The sequence below is a fragment of the Ostrea edulis genome, chromosome 3 (genome assembly GCF_947568905.1).
Source record: "Ostrea edulis chromosome 3, xbOstEdul1.1, whole genome shotgun sequence".
Taxonomy (NCBI): domain Eukaryota; kingdom Metazoa; phylum Mollusca; class Bivalvia; order Ostreida; family Ostreidae; genus Ostrea; species Ostrea edulis.
Genome location: NC_079166.1, coordinates 83,071,834 through 83,092,027, shown reverse-complemented (window position 1 = coordinate 83,092,027; position 20,194 = coordinate 83,071,834). Strand labels below are relative to the sequence as shown.

General features: G+C 36.2%; 2 long non-coding RNA genes across 2 annotated transcripts; both read right to left on the bottom strand.

The window, feature by feature from the left end:
- Window positions 1-1,555: 1,555 nt before the first annotated feature.
- LOC130052937 (uncharacterized) lies at window positions 1,556-3,184 on the bottom strand. The gene is made up of 2 exons (XR_008801325.1): window positions 2,340-3,184; window positions 1,556-1,683 (listed from the first exon to the last, which is right to left on the bottom strand). It is a non-coding gene; the product is annotated as an uncharacterized LOC130052937 (long non-coding RNA).
- A 1,109-nt stretch (window positions 3,185-4,293) lies between these two features.
- Window positions 4,294-16,168, bottom strand: LOC130052936 (uncharacterized). The gene is made up of 8 exons (XR_008801324.1): window positions 15,224-16,168; window positions 13,532-14,567; window positions 11,840-12,875; window positions 10,148-11,183; window positions 8,456-9,491; window positions 6,764-7,799; window positions 5,072-6,107; window positions 4,294-4,415 (listed from the first exon to the last, which is right to left on the bottom strand). It is a non-coding gene; the product is annotated as an uncharacterized LOC130052936 (long non-coding RNA).
- Window positions 16,169-20,194: the final 4,026 nt, after the last annotated feature.

Below are 20,194 nucleotides of genomic sequence, written 5' to 3'. Positions count from 1 at the left end.
CAGGGGACAGTTTCGCACTATAGGCCCGGTCAACTTTTTCAAAAAATGGAATTACCCTGTATTTGAAGTGATATTACATGTGTAAAAATGTATACAATAATTTTAGGATGCATGTCAAATGTAGCTGAGTGCTTAGTAAAAATGTTGATATACAACATGTAGGTGTCACCATGATTCCTAGCATATAGATGGGTGCAAATACGAAACTAAGACACGTGGTCAGTTGCTGAAGAAATTCCGGTGAAAACATGCAGGGTCTAGCAAAAGGTCTGTAGCTGTGAGGGAAGGTGGATGGCCCCATATGAGAGGTAGATTTTTGAGAAGGGCAGATAGGGTTCTTGATTGTGCACAGTGTCTAAATCCCCATGTTTGGTACTGTGATGGTGTGGGGGTGGTGCGGATTAGCCCAAATGAGGGAAAATCAAAGCAAAAAAGGGGAACCTGCTCAGAGCATGTTTTGTGCACCAGCACCAGTATTTATAGATTACATGTAATTTAGGGTCATAATTTATTAACTACACTAATATGAAATACAAGTATTGACATAAAAGGGAAATATGATTTTTCATTAGTCTGTCATAATCTGACTTTGGTGTATACCCCCTATCCACATGTTTCAAAACCAAAGAAACTGTCCCCTGCCACCTTTAAGAGAATGGCATTTTTTGAAACCCATGGAATTCAGTCAATTTCATTAATATTATCAAGATAAATGTATTAGATATGTAATACAACCCCTTATTTCAATAGATGTATCACATTAGTGTCACAATGGTAGACAACAGAGTCAAGGGGGGTAAGCTATGCTTTAGTACTATGGAAAACCAGAATCTGGTCAAGTATCATAGTGACATGTAAGTACATGTAAATAAGCTTAGTGGTTAAAATAATGTTATTTGGGGTACTTCATATACTGTGTATTCTTTTTACATAGATGACATGTAGTTTTACATGTTCTACATGTAATTAACAAATTGTACTGATTGGCAGGTCTCAGGTACAGTAGATCACATTTCTTCTCAGCACCATGATACATATTTATGAAAAAATACTTGCAGATAGAGAAATAAGTCATTTTAGAGACATTTTGTACACAAAAAACACAGTTAACACCATTTTCTCATTTATGGGTGGTACTTGTAAACAAGCCACCTCCCCTTTGACATTTGACTGAATTGCATGAATCTTTAGTTTTCACTATTAGGATGGCATAGAATAGAATGTAAGAAGAGAACAGGTATTCAAAATCTTGTTGGGGAGTTGTTTACTTAATTAGAGCATATTTCAGATCTATACATATACAGTATGTAAAGAAGTAGACAGTGAAGTTGGAAATTTTCTTGATTTTAAGAGTGCAGTTATGTCCCTTTATCTCTCTCTAATCCATCATTTTCTACACAGGTTCTCATGATTACATGTTCAGCATGTAGCACCACATATAAGGTCACTTTTACCATAGATACAATATACTTGTAATATTATTTGTTAGGCACAGGGATCTTACTCGAACACTCTCATCACTCTAAAATGACAACATCATACACAGAAATGTAGGGTTTTTAAATAATTTTATTGCGTACACATTTAGGGCGGTCGACATGATGTATTGGTGTAGTTTCACTCAGAATAAGTCAGATTTGTCAAAAATGGGAGTTGACGTCAATGACATGAGATGTCAGAATTCTTAAAGGTAGCAGGGGACAGTTTCGCACTATAGGCCCGGTCAACTTTTTCAAAAAATGGAATTACCCTGTATTTGAAGTGATATTACATGTGTAAAAATGTATACAATAATTTTAGGATGCATGTCAAATGTAGCTGAGTGCTTAGTAAAAATGTTGATATACAACATGTAGGTGTCACCATGATTCCTAGCATATAGATGGGTGCAAATACGAAACTAAGACACGTGGTCAGTTGCTGAAGAAATTCCGGTGAAAACATGCAGGGTCTAGCAAAAGGTCTGTAGCTGTGAGGGAAGGTGGATGGCCCCATATGAGAGGTAGATTTTTGAGAAGGGCAGATAGGGTTCTTGATTGTGCACAGTGTCTAAATCCCCATGTTTGGTACTGTGATGGTGTGGGGGTGGTGCGGATTAGCCCAAATGAGGGAAAATCAAAGCAAAAAAGGGGAACCTGCTCAGAGCATGTTTTGTGCACCAGCACCAGTATTTATAGATTACATGTAATTTAGGGTCATAATTTATTAACTACACTAATATGAAATACAAGTATTGACATAAAAGGGAAATATGATTTTTCATTAGTCTGTCATAATCTGACTTTGGTGTATACCCCCTATCCACATGTTTCAAAACCAAAGAAACTGTCCCCTGCCACCTTTAAGAGAATGGCATTTTTTGAAACCCATGGAATTCAGTCAATTTCATTAATATTATCAAGATAAATGTATTAGATATGTAATACAACCCCTTATTTCAATAGATGTATCACATTAGTGTCACAATGGTAGACAACAGAGTCAAGGGGGGTAAGCTATGCTTTAGTACTATGGAAAACCAGAATCTGGTCAAGTATCATAGTGACATGTAAGTACATGTAAATAAGCTTAGTGGTTAAAATAATGTTATTTGGGGTACTTCATATACTGTGTATTCTTTTTACATAGATGACATGTAGTTTTACATGTTCTACATGTAATTAACAAATTGTACTGATTGGCAGGTCTCAGGTACAGTAGATCACATTTCTTCTCAGCACCATGATACATATTTATGAAAAAATACTTGCAGATAGAGAAATAAGTCATTTTAGAGACATTTTGTACACAAAAAACACAGTTAACACCATTTTCTCATTTATGGGTGGTACTTGTAAACAAGCCACCTCCCCTTTGACATTTGACTGAATTGCATGAATCTTTAGTTTTCACTATTAGGATGGCATAGAATAGAATGTAAGAAGAGAACAGGTATTCAAAATCTTGTTGGGGAGTTGTTTACTTAATTAGAGCATATTTCAGATCTATACATATACAGTATGTAAAGAAGTAGACAGTGAAGTTGGAAATTTTCTTGATTTTAAGAGTGCAGTTATGTCCCTTTATCTCTCTCTAATCCATCATTTTCTACACAGGTTCTCATGATTACATGTTCAGCATGTAGCACCACATATAAGGTCACTTTTACCATAGATACAATATACTTGTAATATTATTTGTTAGGCACAGGGATCTTACTCGAACACTCTCATCACTCTAAAATGACAACATCATACACAGAAATGTAGGGTTTTTAAATAATTTTATTGCGTACACATTTAGGGCGGTCGACATGATGTATTGGTGTAGTTTCACTCAGAATAAGTCAGATTTGTCAAAAATGGGAGTTGACGTCAATGACATGAGATGTCAGAATTCTTTAAGAGAATGGCATTTTTTGAAACCCATGGAATTCAGTCAATTTCATTAATATTATCAAGATAAATGTATTAGATATGTAATACAACCCCTTATTTCAATAGATGTATCACATTAGTGTCACAATGGTAGACAACAGAGTCAAGGGGGGTAAGCTATGCTTTAGTACTATGGAAAACCAGAATCTGGTCAAGTATCATAGTGACATGTAAGTACATGTAAATAAGCTTAGTGGTTAAAATAATGTTATTTGGGGTACTTCATATACTGTGTATTCTTTTTACATAGATGACATGTAGTTTTACATGTTCTACATGTAATTAACAAATTGTACTGATTGGCAGGTCTCAGGTACAGTAGATCACATTTCTTCTCAGCACCATGATACATATTTATGAAAAAATACTTGCAGATAGAGAAATAAGTCATTTTAGAGACATTTTGTACACAAAAAACACAGTTAACACCATTTTCTCATTTATGGGTGGTACTTGTAAACAAGCCACCTCCCCTTTGACATTTGACTGAATTGCATGAATCTTTAGTTTTCACTATTAGGATGGCATAGAATAGAATGTAAGAAGAGAACAGGTATTCAAAATCTTGTTGGGGAGTTGTTTACTTAATTAGAGCATATTTCAGATCTATACATATACAGTATGTAAAGAAGTAGACAGTGAAGTTGGAAATTTTCTTGATTTTAAGAGTGCAGTTATGTCCCTTTATCTCTCTCTAATCCATCATTTTCTACACAGGTTCTCATGATTACATGTTCAGCATGTAGCACCACATATAAGGTCACTTTTACCATAGATACAATATACTTGTAATATTATTTGTTAGGCACAGGGATCTTACTCGAACACTCTCATCACTCTAAAATGACAACATCATACACAGAAATGTAGGGTTTTTAAATAATTTTATTGCGTACACATTTAGGGCGGTCGACATGATGTATTGGTGTAGTTTCACTCAGAATAAGTCAGATTTGTCAAAAATGGGAGTTGACGTCAATGACATGAGATGTCAGAATTCTTAAAGGTAGCAGGGGACAGTTTCGCACTATAGGCCCGGTCAACTTTTTCAAAAAATGGAATTACCCTGTATTTGAAGTGATATTACATGTGTAAAAATGTATACAATAATTTTAGGATGCATGTCAAATGTAGCTGAGTGCTTAGTAAAAATGTTGATATACAACATGTAGGTGTCACCATGATTCCTAGCATATAGATGGGTGCAAATACGAAACTAAGACACGTGGTCAGTTGCTGAAGAAATTCCGGTGAAAACATGCAGGGTCTAGCAAAAGGTCTGTAGCTGTGAGGGAAGGTGGATGGCCCCATATGAGAGGTAGATTTTTGAGAAGGGCAGATAGGGTTCTTGATTGTGCACAGTGTCTAAATCCCCATGTTTGGTACTGTGATGGTGTGGGGGTGGTGCGGATTAGCCCAAATGAGGGAAAATCAAAGCAAAAAAGGGGAACCTGCTCAGAGCATGTTTTGTGCACCAGCACCAGTATTTATAGATTACATGTAATTTAGGGTCATAATTTATTAACTACACTAATATGAAATACAAGTATTGACATAAAAGGGAAATATGATTTTTCATTAGTCTGTCATAATCTGACTTTGGTGTATACCCCCTATCCACATGTTTCAAAACCAAAGAAACTGTCCCCTGCCACCTTTAAGAGAATGGCATTTTTTGAAACCCATGGAATTCAGTCAATTTCATTAATATTATCAAGATAAATGTATTAGATATGTAATACAACCCCTTATTTCAATAGATGTATCACATTAGTGTCACAATGGTAGACAACAGAGTCAAGGGGGGTAAGCTATGCTTTAGTACTATGGAAAACCAGAATCTGGTCAAGTATCATAGTGACATGTAAGTACATGTAAATAAGCTTAGTGGTTAAAATAATGTTATTTGGGGTACTTCATATACTGTGTATTCTTTTTACATAGATGACATGTAGTTTTACATGTTCTACATGTAATTAACAAATTGTACTGATTGGCAGGTCTCAGGTACAGTAGATCACATTTCTTCTCAGCACCATGATACATATTTATGAAAAAATACTTGCAGATAGAGAAATAAGTCATTTTAGAGACGTTTTGTACACAAAAAACACAGTTAACACCATTTTCTCATTTATGGGTGGTACTTGTAAACAAGCCACCTCCCCTTTGACATTTGACTGAATTGCATGAATCTTTAGTTTTCACTATTAGGATGGCATAGAATAGAATGTAAGAAGAGAACAGGTATTCAAAATCTTGTTGGGGAGTTGTTTACTTAATTAGAGCATATTTCAGATCTATACATATACAGTATGTAAAGAAGTAGACAGTGAAGTTGGAAATTTTCTTGATTTTAAGAGCAGTTATGTCCCTTTATCTCTCTCTAATCCATCATTTTCTACACAGGTTCTCATGATTACATGTTCAGCATGTAGCACCACATATAAGGTCACTTTTACCATAGATACAATATACTTGTAATATTATTTGTTAGGCACAGGGATCTTACTCGAACACTCTCATCACTCTAAAATGACAACATCATACACAGAAATGTAGGGTTTTTAAATAATTTTATTGCGTACACATTTAGGGCGGTCGACATGATGTATTGGTGTAGTTTCACTCAGAATAAGTCAGATTTGTCAAAAATGGGAGTTGACGTCAATGACATGAGATGTCAGAATTCTTAAAGGTAGCAGGGGACAGTTTCGCACTATAGGCCCGGTCAACTTTTTCAAAAAATGGAATTACCCTGTATTTGAAGTGATATTACATGTGTAAAAATGTATACAATAATTTTAGGATGCATGTCAAATGTAGCTGAGTGCTTAGTAAAAATGTTGATATACAACATGTAGGTGTCACCATGATTCCTAGCATATAGATGGGTGCAAATACGAAACTAAGACACGTGGTCAGTTGCTGAAGAAATTCCGGTGAAAACATGCAGGGTCTAGCAAAAGGTCTGTAGCTGTGAGGGAAGGTGGATGGCCCCATATGAGAGGTAGATTTTTGAGAAGGGCAGATAGGGTTCTTGATTGTGCACAGTGTCTAAATCCCCATGTTTGGTACTGTGATGGTGTGGGGGTGGTGCGGATTAGCCCAAATGAGGGAAAATCAAAGCAAAAAAGGGGAACCTGCTCAGAGCATGTTTTGTGCACCAGCACCAGTATTTATAGATTACATGTAATTTAGGGTCATAATTTATTAACTACACTAATATGAAATACAAGTATTGACATAAAAGGGAAATATGATTTTTCATTAGTCTGTCATAATCTGACTTTGGTGTATACCCCCTATCCACATGTTTCAAAACCAAAGAAACTGTCCCCTGCCACCTTTAAGAGAATGGCATTTTTTGAAACCCATGGAATTCAGTCAATTTCATTAATATTATCAAGATAAATGTATTAGATATGTAATACAACCCCTTATTTCAATAGATGTATCACATTAGTGTCACAATGGTAGACAACAGAGTCAAGGGGGGTAAGCTATGCTTTAGTACTATGGAAAACCAGAATCTGGTCAAGTATCATAGTGACATGTAAGTACATGTAAATAAGCTTAGTGGTTAAAATAATGTTATTTGGGGTACTTCATATACTGTGTATTCTTTTTACATAGATGACATGTAGTTTTACATGTTCTACATGTAATTAACAAATTGTACTGATTGGCAGGTCTCAGGTACAGTAGATCACATTTCTTCTCAGCACCATGATACATATTTATGAAAAAATACTTGCAGATAGAGAAATAAGTCATTTTAGAGACATTTTGTACACAAAAAACACAGTTAACACCATTTTCTCATTTATGGGTGGTACTTGTAAACAAGCCACCTCCCCTTTGACATTTGACTGAATTGCATGAATCTTTAGTTTTCACTATTAGGATGGCATAGAATAGAATGTAAGAAGAGAACAGGTATTCAAAATCTTGTTGGGGAGTTGTTTACTTAATTAGAGCATATTTCAGATCTATACATATACAGTATGTAAAGAAGTAGACAGTGAAGTTGGAAATTTTCTTGATTTTAAGAGCAGTTATGTCCCTTTATCTCTCTCTAATCCATCATTTTCTACACAGGTTCTCATGATTACATGTTCAGCATGTAGCACCACATATAAGGTCACTTTTACCATAGATACAATATACTTGTAATATTATTTGTTAGGCACAGGGATCTTACTCGAACACTCTCATCACTCTAAAATGACAACATCATACACAGAAATGTAGGGTTTTTAAATAATTTTATTGCGTACACATTTAGGGCGGTCGACATGATGTATTGGTGTAGTTTCACTCAGAATAAGTCAGATTTGTCAAAAATGGGAGTTGACGTCAATGACATGAGATGTCAGAATTCTTAAAGGTAGCAGGGGACAGTTTCGCACTATAGGCCCGGTCAACTTTTTCAAAAAATGGAATTACCCTGTATTTGAAGTGATATTACATGTGTAAAAATGTATACAATAATTTTAGGATGCATGTCAAATGTAGCTGAGTGCTTAGTAAAAATGTTGATATACAACATGTAGGTGTCACCATGATTCCTAGCATATAGATGGGTGCAAATACGAAACTAAGACACGTGGTCAGTTGCTGAAGAAATTCCGGTGAAAACATGCAGGGTCTAGCAAAAGGTCTGTAGCTGTGAGGGAAGGTGGATGGCCCCATATGAGAGGTAGATTTTTGAGAAGGGCAGATAGGGTTCTTGATTGTGCACAGTGTCTAAATCCCCATGTTTGGTACTGTGATGGTGTGGGGGTGGTGCGGATTAGCCCAAATGAGGGAAAATCAAAGCAAAAAAGGGGAACCTGCTCAGAGCATGTTTTGTGCACCAGCACCAGTATTTATAGATTACATGTAATTTAGGGTCATAATTTATTAACTACACTAATATGAAATACAAGTATTGACATAAAAGGGAAATATGATTTTTCATTAGTCTGTCATAATCTGACTTTGGTGTATACCCCCTATCCACATGTTTCAAAACCAAAGAAACTGTCCCCTGCCACCTTTAAGAGAATGGCATTTTTTGAAACCCATGGAATTCAGTCAATTTCATTAATATTATCAAGATAAATGTATTAGATATGTAATACAACCCCTTATTTCAATAGATGTATCACATTAGTGTCACAATGGTAGACAACAGAGTCAAGGGGGGTAAGCTATGCTTTAGTACTATGGAAAACCAGAATCTGGTCAAGTATCATAGTGACATGTAAGTACATGTAAATAAGCTTAGTGGTTAAAATAATGTTATTTGGGGTACTTCATATACTGTGTATTCTTTTTACATAGATGACATGTAGTTTTACATGTTCTACATGTAATTAACAAATTGTACTGATTGGCAGGTCTCAGGTACAGTAGATCACATTTCTTCTCAGCACCATGATACATATTTATGAAAAAATACTTGCAGATAGAGAAATAAGTCATTTTAGAGACATTTTGTACACAAAAAACACAGTTAACACCATTTTCTCATTTATGGGTGGTACTTGTAAACAAGCCACCTCCCCTTTGACATTTGACTGAATTGCATGAATCTTTAGTTTTCACTATTAGGATGGCATAGAATAGAATGTAAGAAGAGAACAGGTATTCAAAATCTTGTTGGGGAGTTGTTTACTTAATTAGAGCATATTTCAGATCTATACATATACAGTATGTAAAGAAGTAGACAGTGAAGTTGGAAATTTTCTTGATTTTAAGAGCAGTTATGTCCCTTTATCTCTCTCTAATCCATCATTTTCTACACAGGTTCTCATGATTACATGTTCAGCATGTAGCACCACATATAAGGTCACTTTTACCATAGATACAATATACTTGTAATATTATTTGTTAGGCACAGGGATCTTACTCGAACACTCTCATCACTCTAAAATGACAACATCATACACAGAAATGTAGGGTTTTTAAATAATTTTATTGCGTACACATTTAGGGCGGTCGACATGATGTATTGGTGTAGTTTCACTCAGAATAAGTCAGATTTGTCAAAAATGGGAGTTGACGTCAATGACATGAGATGTCAGAATTCTTAAAGGTAGCAGGGGACAGTTTCGCACTATAGGCCCGGTCAACTTTTTCAAAAAATGGAATTACCCTGTATTTGAAGTGATATTACATGTGTAAAAATGTATACAATAATTTTAGGATGCATGTCAAATGTAGCTGAGTGCTTAGTAAAAATGTTGATATACAACATGTAGGTGTCACCATGATTCCTAGCATATAGATGGGTGCAAATACGAAACTAAGACACGTGGTCAGTTGCTGAAGAAATTCCGGTGAAAACATGCAGGGTCTAGCAAAAGGTCTGTAGCTGTGAGGGAAGGTGGATGGCCCCATATGAGAGGTAGATTTTTGAGAAGGGCAGATAGGGTTCTTGATTGTGCACAGTGTCTAAATCCCCATGTTTGGTACTGTGATGGTGTGGGGGTGGTGCGGATTAGCCCAAATGAGGGAAAATCAAAGCAAAAAAGGGGAACCTGCTCAGAGCATGTTTTGTGCACCAGCACCAGTATTTATAGATTACATGTAATTTAGGGTCATAATTTATTAACTACACTAATATGAAATACAAGTATTGACATAAAAGGGAAATATGATTTTTCATTAGTCTGTCATAATCTGACTTTGGTGTATACCCCCTATCCACATGTTTCAAAACCAAAGAAACTGTCCCCTGCCACCTTTAAGAGAATGGCATTTTTTGAAACCCATGGAATTCAGTCAATTTCATTAATATTATCAAGATAAATGTATTAGATATGTAATACAACCCCTTATTTCAATAGATGTATCACATTAGTGTCACAATGGTAGACAACAGAGTCAAGGGGGGTAAGCTATGCTTTAGTACTATGGAAAACCAGAATCTGGTCAAGTATCATAGTGACATGTAAGTACATGTAAATAAGCTTAGTGGTTAAAATAATGTTATTTGGGGTACTTCATATACTGTGTATTCTTTTTACATAGATGACATGTAGTTTTACATGTTCTACATGTAATTAACAAATTGTACTGATTGGCAGGTCTCAGGTACAGTAGATCACATTTCTTCTCAGCACCATGATACATATTTATGAAAAAATACTTGCAGATAGAGAAATAAGTCATTTTAGAGACATTTTGTACACAAAAAACACAGTTAACACCATTTTCTCATTTATGGGTGGTACTTGTAAACAAGCCACCTCCCCTTTGACATTTGACTGAATTGCATGAATCTTTAGTTTTCACTATTAGGATGGCATAGAATAGAATGTAAGAAGAGAACAGGTATTCAAAATCTTGTTGGGGAGTTGTTTACTTAATTAGAGCATATTTCAGATCTATACATATACAGTATGTAAAGAAGTAGACAGTGAAGTTGGAAATTTTCTTGATTTTAAGAGCAGTTATGTCCCTTTATCTCTCTCTAATCCATCATTTTCTACACAGGTTCTCATGATTACATGTTCAGCATGTAGCACCACATATAAGGTCACTTTTACCATAGATACAATATACTTGTAATATTATTTGTTAGGCACAGGGATCTTACTCGAACACTCTCATCACTCTAAAATGACAACATCATACACAGAAATGTAGGGTTTTTAAATAATTTTATTGCGTACACATTTAGGGCGGTCGACATGATGTATTGGTGTAGTTTCACTCAGAATAAGTCAGATTTGTCAAAAATGGGAGTTGACGTCAATGACATGAGATGTCAGAATTCTTAAAGGTAGCAGGGGACAGTTTCGCACTATAGGCCCGGTCAACTTTTTCAAAAAATGGAATTACCCTGTATTTGAAGTGATATTACATGTGTAAAAATGTATACAATAATTTTAGGATGCATGTCAAATGTAGCTGAGTGCTTAGTAAAAATGTTGATATACAACATGTAGGTGTCACCATGATTCCTAGCATATAGATGGGTGCAAATACGAAACTAAGACACGTGGTCAGTTGCTGAAGAAATTCCGGTGAAAACATGCAGGGTCTAGCAAAAGGTCTGTAGCTGTGAGGGAAGGTGGATGGCCCCATATGAGAGGTAGATTTTTGAGAAGGGCAGATAGGGTTCTTGATTGTGCACAGTGTCTAAATCCCCATGTTTGGTACTGTGATGGTGTGGGGGTGGTGCGGATTAGCCCAAATGAGGGAAAATCAAAGCAAAAAAGGGGAACCTGCTCAGAGCATGTTTTGTGCACCAGCACCAGTATTTATAGATTACATGTAATTTAGGGTCATAATTTATTAACTACACTAATATGAAATACAAGTATTGACATAAAAGGGAAATATGATTTTTCATTAGTCTGTCATAATCTGACTTTGGTGTATACCCCCTATCCACATGTTTCAAAACCAAAGAAACTGTCCCCTGCCACCTTTAAGAGAATGGCATTTTTTGAAACCCATGGAATTCAGTCAATTTCATTAATATTATCAAGATAAATGTATTAGATATGTAATACAACCCCTTATTTCAATAGATGTATCACATTAGTGTCACAATGGTAGACAACAGAGTCAAGGGGGGTAAGCTATGCTTTAGTACTATGGAAAACCAGAATCTGGTCAAGTATCATAGTGACATGTAAGTACATGTAAATAAGCTTAGTGGTTAAAATAATGTTATTTGGGGTACTTCATATACTGTGTATTCTTTTTACATAGATGACATGTAGTTTTACATGTTCTACATGTAATTAACAAATTGTACTGATTGGCAGGTCTCAGGTACAGTAGATCACATTTCTTCTCAGCACCATGATACATATTTATGAAAAAATACTTGCAGATAGAGAAATAAGTCATTTTAGAGACGTTTTGTACACAAAAAACACAGTTAACACCATTTTCTCATTTATGGGTGGTACTTGTAAACAAGCCACCTCCCCTTTGACATTTGACTGAATTGCATGAATCTTTAGTTTTCACTATTAGGATGGCATAGAATAGAATGTAAGAAGAGAACAGGTATTCAAAATCTTGTTGGGGAGTTGTTTACTTAATTAGAGCATATTTCAGATCTATACATATACAGTATGTAAAGAAGTAGACAGTGAAGTTGGAAATTTTCTTGATTTTAAGAGCAGTTATGTCCCTTTATCTCTCTCTAATCCATCATTTTCTACACAGGTTCTCATGATTACATGTTCAGCATGTAGCACCACATATAAGGTCACTTTTACCATAGATACAATATACTTGTAATATTATTTGTTAGGCACAGGGATCTTACTCGAACACTCTCATCACTCTAAAATGACAACATCATACACAGAAATGTAGGGTTTTTAAATAATTTTATTGCGTACACATTTAGGGCGGTCGACATGATGTATTGGTGTAGTTTCACTCAGAATAAGTCAGATTTGTCAAAAATGGGAGTTGACGTCAATGACATGAGATGTCAGAATTCTTAAAGGTAGCAGGGGACAGTTTCGCACTATAGGCCCGGTCAACTTTTTCAAAAAATGGAATTACCCTGTATTTGAAGTGATATTACATGTGTAAAAATGTATACAATAATTTTAGGATGCATGTCAAATGTAGCTGAGTGCTTAGTAAAAATGTTGATATACAACATGTAGGTGTCACCATGATTCCTAGCATATAGATGGGTGCAAATACGAAACTAAGACACGTGGTCAGTTGCTGAAGAAATTCCGGTGAAAACATGCAGGGTCTAGCAAAAGGTCTGTAGCTGTGAGGGAAGGTGGATGGCCCCATATGAGAGGTAGATTTTTGAGAAGGGCAGATAGGGTTCTTGATTGTGCACAGTGTCTAAATCCCCATGTTTGGTACTGTGATGGTGTGGGGGTGGTGCGGATTAGCCCAAATGAGGGAAAATCAAAGCAAAAAAGGGGAACCTGCTCAGAGCATGTTTTGTGCACCAGCACCAGTATTTATAGATTACATGTAATTTAGGGTCATAATTTATTAACTACACTAATATGAAATACAAGTATTGACATAAAAGGGAAATATGATTTTTCATTAGTCTGTCATAATCTGACTTTGGTGTATACCCCCTATCCACATGTTTCAAAACCAAAGAAACTGTCCCCTGCCACCTTTAAGAGAATGGCATTTTTTGAAACCCATGGAATTCAGTCAATTTCATTAATATTATCAAGATAAATGTATTAGATATGTAATACAACCCCTTATTTCAATAGATGTATCACATTAGTGTCACAATGGTAGACAACAGAGTCAAGGGGGGTAAGCTATGCTTTAGTACTATGGAAAACCAGAATCTGGTCAAGTATCATAGTGACATGTAAGTACATGTAAATAAGCTTAGTGGTTAAAATAATGTTATTTGGGGTACTTCATATACTGTGTATTCTTTTTACATAGATGACATGTAGTTTTACATGTTCTACATGTAATTAACAAATTGTACTGATTGGCAGGTCTCAGGTACAGTAGATCACATTTCTTCTCAGCACCATGATACATATTTATGAAAAAATACTTGCAGATAGAGAAATAAGTCATTTTAGAGACGTTTTGTACACAAAAAACACAGTTAACACCATTTTCTCATTTATGGGTGGTACTTGTAAACAAGCCACCTCCCCTTTGACATTTGACTGAATTGCATGAATCTTTAGTTTTCACTATTAGGATGGCATAGAATAGAATGTAAGAAGAGAACAGGTATTCAAAATCTTGTTGGGGAGTTGTTTACTTAATTAGAGCATATTTCAGATCTATACATATACAGTATGTAAAGAAGTAGACAGTGAAGTTGGAAATTTTCTTGATTTTAAGAGCAGTTATGTCCCTTTATCTCTCTCTAATCCATCATTTTCTACACAGGTTCTCATGATTACATGTTCAGCATGTAGCACCACATATAAGGTCACTTTTACCATAGATACAATATACTTGTAATATTATTTGTTAGGCACAGGGATCTTACTCGAACACTCTCATCACTCTAAAATGACAACATCATACACAGAAATGTAGGGTTTTTAAATAATTTTATTGCGTACACATTTAGGGCGGTCGACATGATGTATTGGTGTAGTTTCACTCAGAATAAGTCAGATTTGTCAAAAATGGGAGTTGACGTCAATGACATGAGATGTCAGAATTCTTAAAGGTAGCAGGGGACAGTTTCGCACTATAGGCCCGGTCAACTTTTTCAAAAAATGGAATTACCCTGTATTTGAAGTGATATTACATGTGTAAAAATGTATACAATAATTTTAGGATGCATGTCAAATGTAGCTGAGTGCTTAGTAAAAATGTTGATATACAACATGTAGGTGTCACCATGATTCCTAGCATATAGATGGGTGCAAATACGAAACTAAGACACGTGGTCAGTTGCTGAAGAAATTCCGGTGAAAACATGCAGGGTCTAGCAAAAGGTCTGTAGCTGTGAGGGAAGGTGGATGGCCCCATATGAGAGGTAGATTTTTGAGAAGGGCAGATAGGGTTCTTGATTGTGCACAGTGTCTAAATCCCCATGTTTGGTACTGTGATGGTGTGGGGGTGGTGCGGATTAGCCCAAATGAGGGAAAATCAAAGCAAAAAAGGGGAACCTGCTCAGAGCATGTTTTGTGCACCAGCACCAGTATTTATAGATTACATGTAATTTAGGGTCATAATTTATTAACTACACTAATATGAAATACAAGTATTGACATAAAAGGGAAATATGATTTTTCATTAGTCTGTCATAATCTGACTTTGGTGTATACCCCCTATCCACATGTTTCAAAACCAAAGAAACTGTCCCCTGCCACCTTTAAGAGAATGGCATTTTTTGAAACCCATGGAATTCAGTCAATTTCATTAATATTATCAAGATAAATGTATTAGATATGTAATACAACCCCTTATTTCAATAGATGTATCACATTAGTGTCACAATGGTAGACAACAGAGTCAAGGGGGGTAAGCTATGCTTTAGTACTATGGAAAACCAGAATCTGGTCAAGTATCATAGTGACATGTAAGTACATGTAAATAAGCTTAGTGGTTAAAATAATGTTATTTGGGGTACTTCATATACTGTGTATTCTTTTTACATAGATGACATGTAGTTTTACATGTTCTACATGTAATTAACAAATTGTACTGATTGGCAGGTCTCAGGTACAGTAGATCACATTTCTTCTCAGCACCATGATACATATTTATGAAAAAATACTTGCAGATAGAGAAATAAGTCATTTTAGAGACGTTTTGTACACAAAAAACACAGTTAACACCATTTTCTCATTTATGGGTGGTACTTGTAAACAAGCCACCTCCCCTTTGACATTTGACTGAATTGCATGAATCTTTAGTTTTCACTATTAGGATGGCATAGAATAGAATGTAAGAAGAGAACAGGTATTCAAAATCTTGTTGGGGAGTTGTTTACTTAATTAGAGCATATTTCAGATCTATACATATACAGTATGTAAAGAAGTAGACAGTGAAGTTGGAAATTTTCTTGATTTTAAGAGCAGTTATGTCCCTTTATCTCTCTCTAATCCATCATTTTCTACACAGGTTCTCATGATTACATGTTCAGCATGTAGCACCACATATAAGGTCACTTTTACCATAGATACAATATACTTGTAATATTATTTGTTAGGCACAGGGATCTTACTCGAACACTCTCATCACTCTAAAATGACAACATCATACACAGAAATGTAGGGTTTTTAAATAATTTTATTGCGTACACATTTAGGGCGGTCGACATGATGTATTGGTGTAGTTTCACTCAGAATAAGTCAGATTTGTCAAAAATGGGAGTTGACGTCAATGACATGAGATGTCAGAATTCTTAAAGGTAGCAGGGGACAGTTTCGCACTATAGGCCCGGTCAACTTTTTCAAAAAATGGAATTACCCTGTATTTGAAGTGATATTACATGTGTAAAAATGTATACAATAATTTTAGGATGCATGTCAAATGTAGCTGAGTGCTTAGTAAAAATGTTGATATACAACATGTAGGTGTCACCATGATTCCTAGCATATAGATGGGTGCAAATACGAAACTAAGACACGTGGTCAGTTGCTGAAGAAATTCCGGTGAAAACATGCAGGGTCTAGCAAAAGGTCTGTAGCTGTGAGGGAAGGTGGATGGCCCCATATGAGAGGTAGATTTTTGAGAAGGGCAGATAGGGTTCTTGATTGTGCACAGTGTCTAAATCCCCATGTTTGGTACTGTGATGGTGTGGGGGTGGTGCGGATTAGCCCAAATGAGGGAAAATCAAAGCAAAAAAGGGGAACCTGCTCAGAGCATGTTTTGTGCACCAGCACCAGTATTTATAGATTACATGTAATTTAGGGTCATAATTTATTAACTACACTAATATGAAATACAAGTATTGACATAAAAGGGAAATATGATTTTTCATTAGTCTGTCATAATCTGACTTTGGTGTATACCCCCTATCCACATGTTTCAAAACCAAAGAAACTGTCCCCTGCCACCTATATGATTCCGTTGTATGTAGACAATTCGTCCCGGAAATCCCAATATGGTATGACTTCTATCGGCAAGTCGCATTTCCTTTCGGGCCAACCGTGACATATTACCTTAATTAGCATTTGTAACTCCTCGTCCTTCGCGTTGCCTCCGTGATTTCAGCATAGTTATTCCCTGATAGTGTTTCGATTGCGAGTACCATCATTTCATCGTCGATTGAGTTTTCCGCAGTTTCCGGTAGTGGTAGTCGGCTGAGACAGTCTGCGAGTCCGATTTCCTTACCTTTAACATAAACAAGCCTGAGTTCATACGGTTGCAACTTGAGAAGCATTTTTGGATTCGCATTGGAGCGGTGTGAATAGGTTTCTTCATTATACAGTGGAGCCTCGGTAATCCGGACGCCATTAATCCGGATGCTTCACCTTTCGGACGATTTATCTAGGGAACGGATTTTTTATACGTTATTTTCATCATTAATCCGGAAATTTGCGTTCCGGATCCGGACGGTCATTTTTTTTTTTACTACAAAACGTTAAAATGCATTGAAAATTGTACCGTTAATCCGGACGGTATTTTTTTTTAGGGAAAGTCTGTGTCGGACAATTTTAGCAAGGCGTAAATTATAAAGAAAACAAACCAAACTGCCTAATTGAAGCGATTACCTGTACCCCGTCAACACCTCCCTTTAATTATGTGGTGTGTGATGATATGTCAGCTAGATAGCACATGCCGGTTGAGGCATTGTATTGCCAATTTTTGCACATAAGATCTGTATTGCGTGTAGTGTTGAATCTTGTAAATAAATATGTAGTATATTACTTTATAGTCTTGATCAATAGCCTAATAGTATTTTAAAATAAATTAAACATCATGGATCTTATAATGCTGATTGGCGTGAAATATAGTAAGTTTTTAATGTTTAGAGTGTCACGCATGTAGAATGTACCTGTGTACGATTGCTTCTTTTTAAGATGTTGTAGAGTTTCATTGCTTTCAATTTTTTAAACTCTGGGTTGAAGTGAGAAAATTACCATTTTAAGGAAAATGACAATTAAATTTTGTATGTACCCGTAATGTTGGTTTCACCCGAGTTTTATTCCGTTATTATCGCATCATGAAAATATGCACGTGGCTAGATCAACGCAATAGTAGGTCTTAATATTACGAGCTTAAATGATTTTGTTCTCTCAATATTGGCTTGGATAATTATAGAATAAGAAATATAAACTCTGGCAGAGAGAATTTTGGTTAAAGAATGTTGTTAACCGACATGACAAACACGAAATTCTTATATCAATTGTGGACGATGAATAGACCGCCAAACCCGTGAATCGTGACAGATGGAAATGGCCGGCCTCGACTTGTTTAAGGAGTAAAAGTGTGATGAAATGTTTCAATTGTAAATGATTATGTTAGTTACTAATGATTTATTTATTTATAGTTACATATAGTGCTTCATTATTTGTTTTAGTGCATACGGTACACAGTTTTGTATATTTATTTGTAGTGCTAATATACATGTACAATGTAAGCATAGGCAAATATACTGCACACGTATATTTCAATTTTAGAGCTTTGAAATGCATGTAAATGTTAACATTATCATGATTTATTTACTAATGCAAATGGTTGAATCCAATGATAGAATGTGTTTAATTCACCACGCATCAATAAAGTAAGCATGTTGGTTACTTATGTAAAGATAAAAAACAACGTGATTCAGATATCCAGACGCTTCATTTATCCGGACGATTTTGCCGGGAACCAATATGTCCGGATTAACGAGGCTCCACTGTAACTTCCAATGGCTTGTGGTCTGACTCGACAGTGACATCTGATTTGCCATATAGCAACTTGTGGAATCGTTCGCATCCAAATACCACGGCTAACTGTTCTTTTTCTATTTGTGCGTACCGCTGTTCCGCCTGTGTCAACGCTCTTGATGTGTATGCTACAACTCCGTTTTATTGTATAATAGCAGCTCCTAGGCCTTTTGTTGACGCGTCTACTGTGACTGTTACAGGACGTTTCGCGTCGAAATACTTCAAGACTTCAGTCGACGTGAGGGCCTTTTTCACATTTTCGAAGGCTTGCTTTTCACTTGGTCCCCAGTGAAATTCTTCTCTAGTTTTGAGCTCTCTAAGTGGTGCGTTGAGCTGGCTTAGGCATGAAATAAACTTTCCAACGTACGCAAGCATTCCAAGTACAGTTTCTAACTCCTTTTTGTCTTCAGGTTCCTTCATCATTACAATCGCCTTCACTCTGTCTTGAGTCGGTTTCAGACCTTCTCCTGTTAGTCTGTGTCCTGCATACTCGACTTCTGGTTTGATTAATACACATTTTGCGACGTTTAGTTTTAGACCGATCTCACTTGCCTTGTCTAATACTTTCCTGAGACGACTGGTGTGCTATTCCAGTGTTTTTCCGTGTATTAATATGTCATCAACCACTATTTCCACACCTTCCATGCTTCTGAAATGAGTTACCATTTCTCGTTGAAAAACTTCCCTGAGCACTTTACACCCATGGGTATCCTGAGGTAGCGATAACGACCGAAGGGGGTGTTGAAAGTGGTAAGCATAGAGCTGTTTTCTGTTAACTTGATCTGATAATATCCCATATTGGCGTCAAGAGTTGAGAAGTATTTGCTGCCGTGTAGCCTTGTAACTATATCGTCTATGCTGTTCATTGGAAAATGTTCTCTGAGTATCGCTCTATTGAGGTCACTCGGGTCGATGTAAATTCTGACACGTCCGTTTTTCTTTCGTACGCACACCATACTGTTCACCCAGTTTGTTGGTTCCGTCACTGGTTTCAGAATTCCACATTGTACGAGATGATCAAGCTCTTTTTTAACCTGATCTCGAATCGCAACTGGTACTATTCTAGGTGCGTGAATGACAGGTTCCACAGTTTCATCAATTTTGATTTCGTATTCTCCTGGTAACATTCCGATTTCACTTCCGATGACATCGGCATAATCACTTTTAATTTGTTGTGTCACAGTTTCCACCGTGTTGACTCTGGTAATAAGGTCGAATCGTATACAATCGTCTCTTCCAAGCAAGTTTAATGGACGTTGCGTGTTGATAATTTGGAATGTGACGTTTCGTTCTACTCCTTTGTAGGTACATGGTAAGTCAATTTTTCCGAATGCCTTCTTTGGACTTCCGCTCACTCCGGTGATAATGATTTGACTTTTCTCAATGTTAGTAAGATGATGACATTTTTCAGCGGTGCTCCTTGACAGGACGTTACATCTTGCACCCGTGTCAATTTCTAAA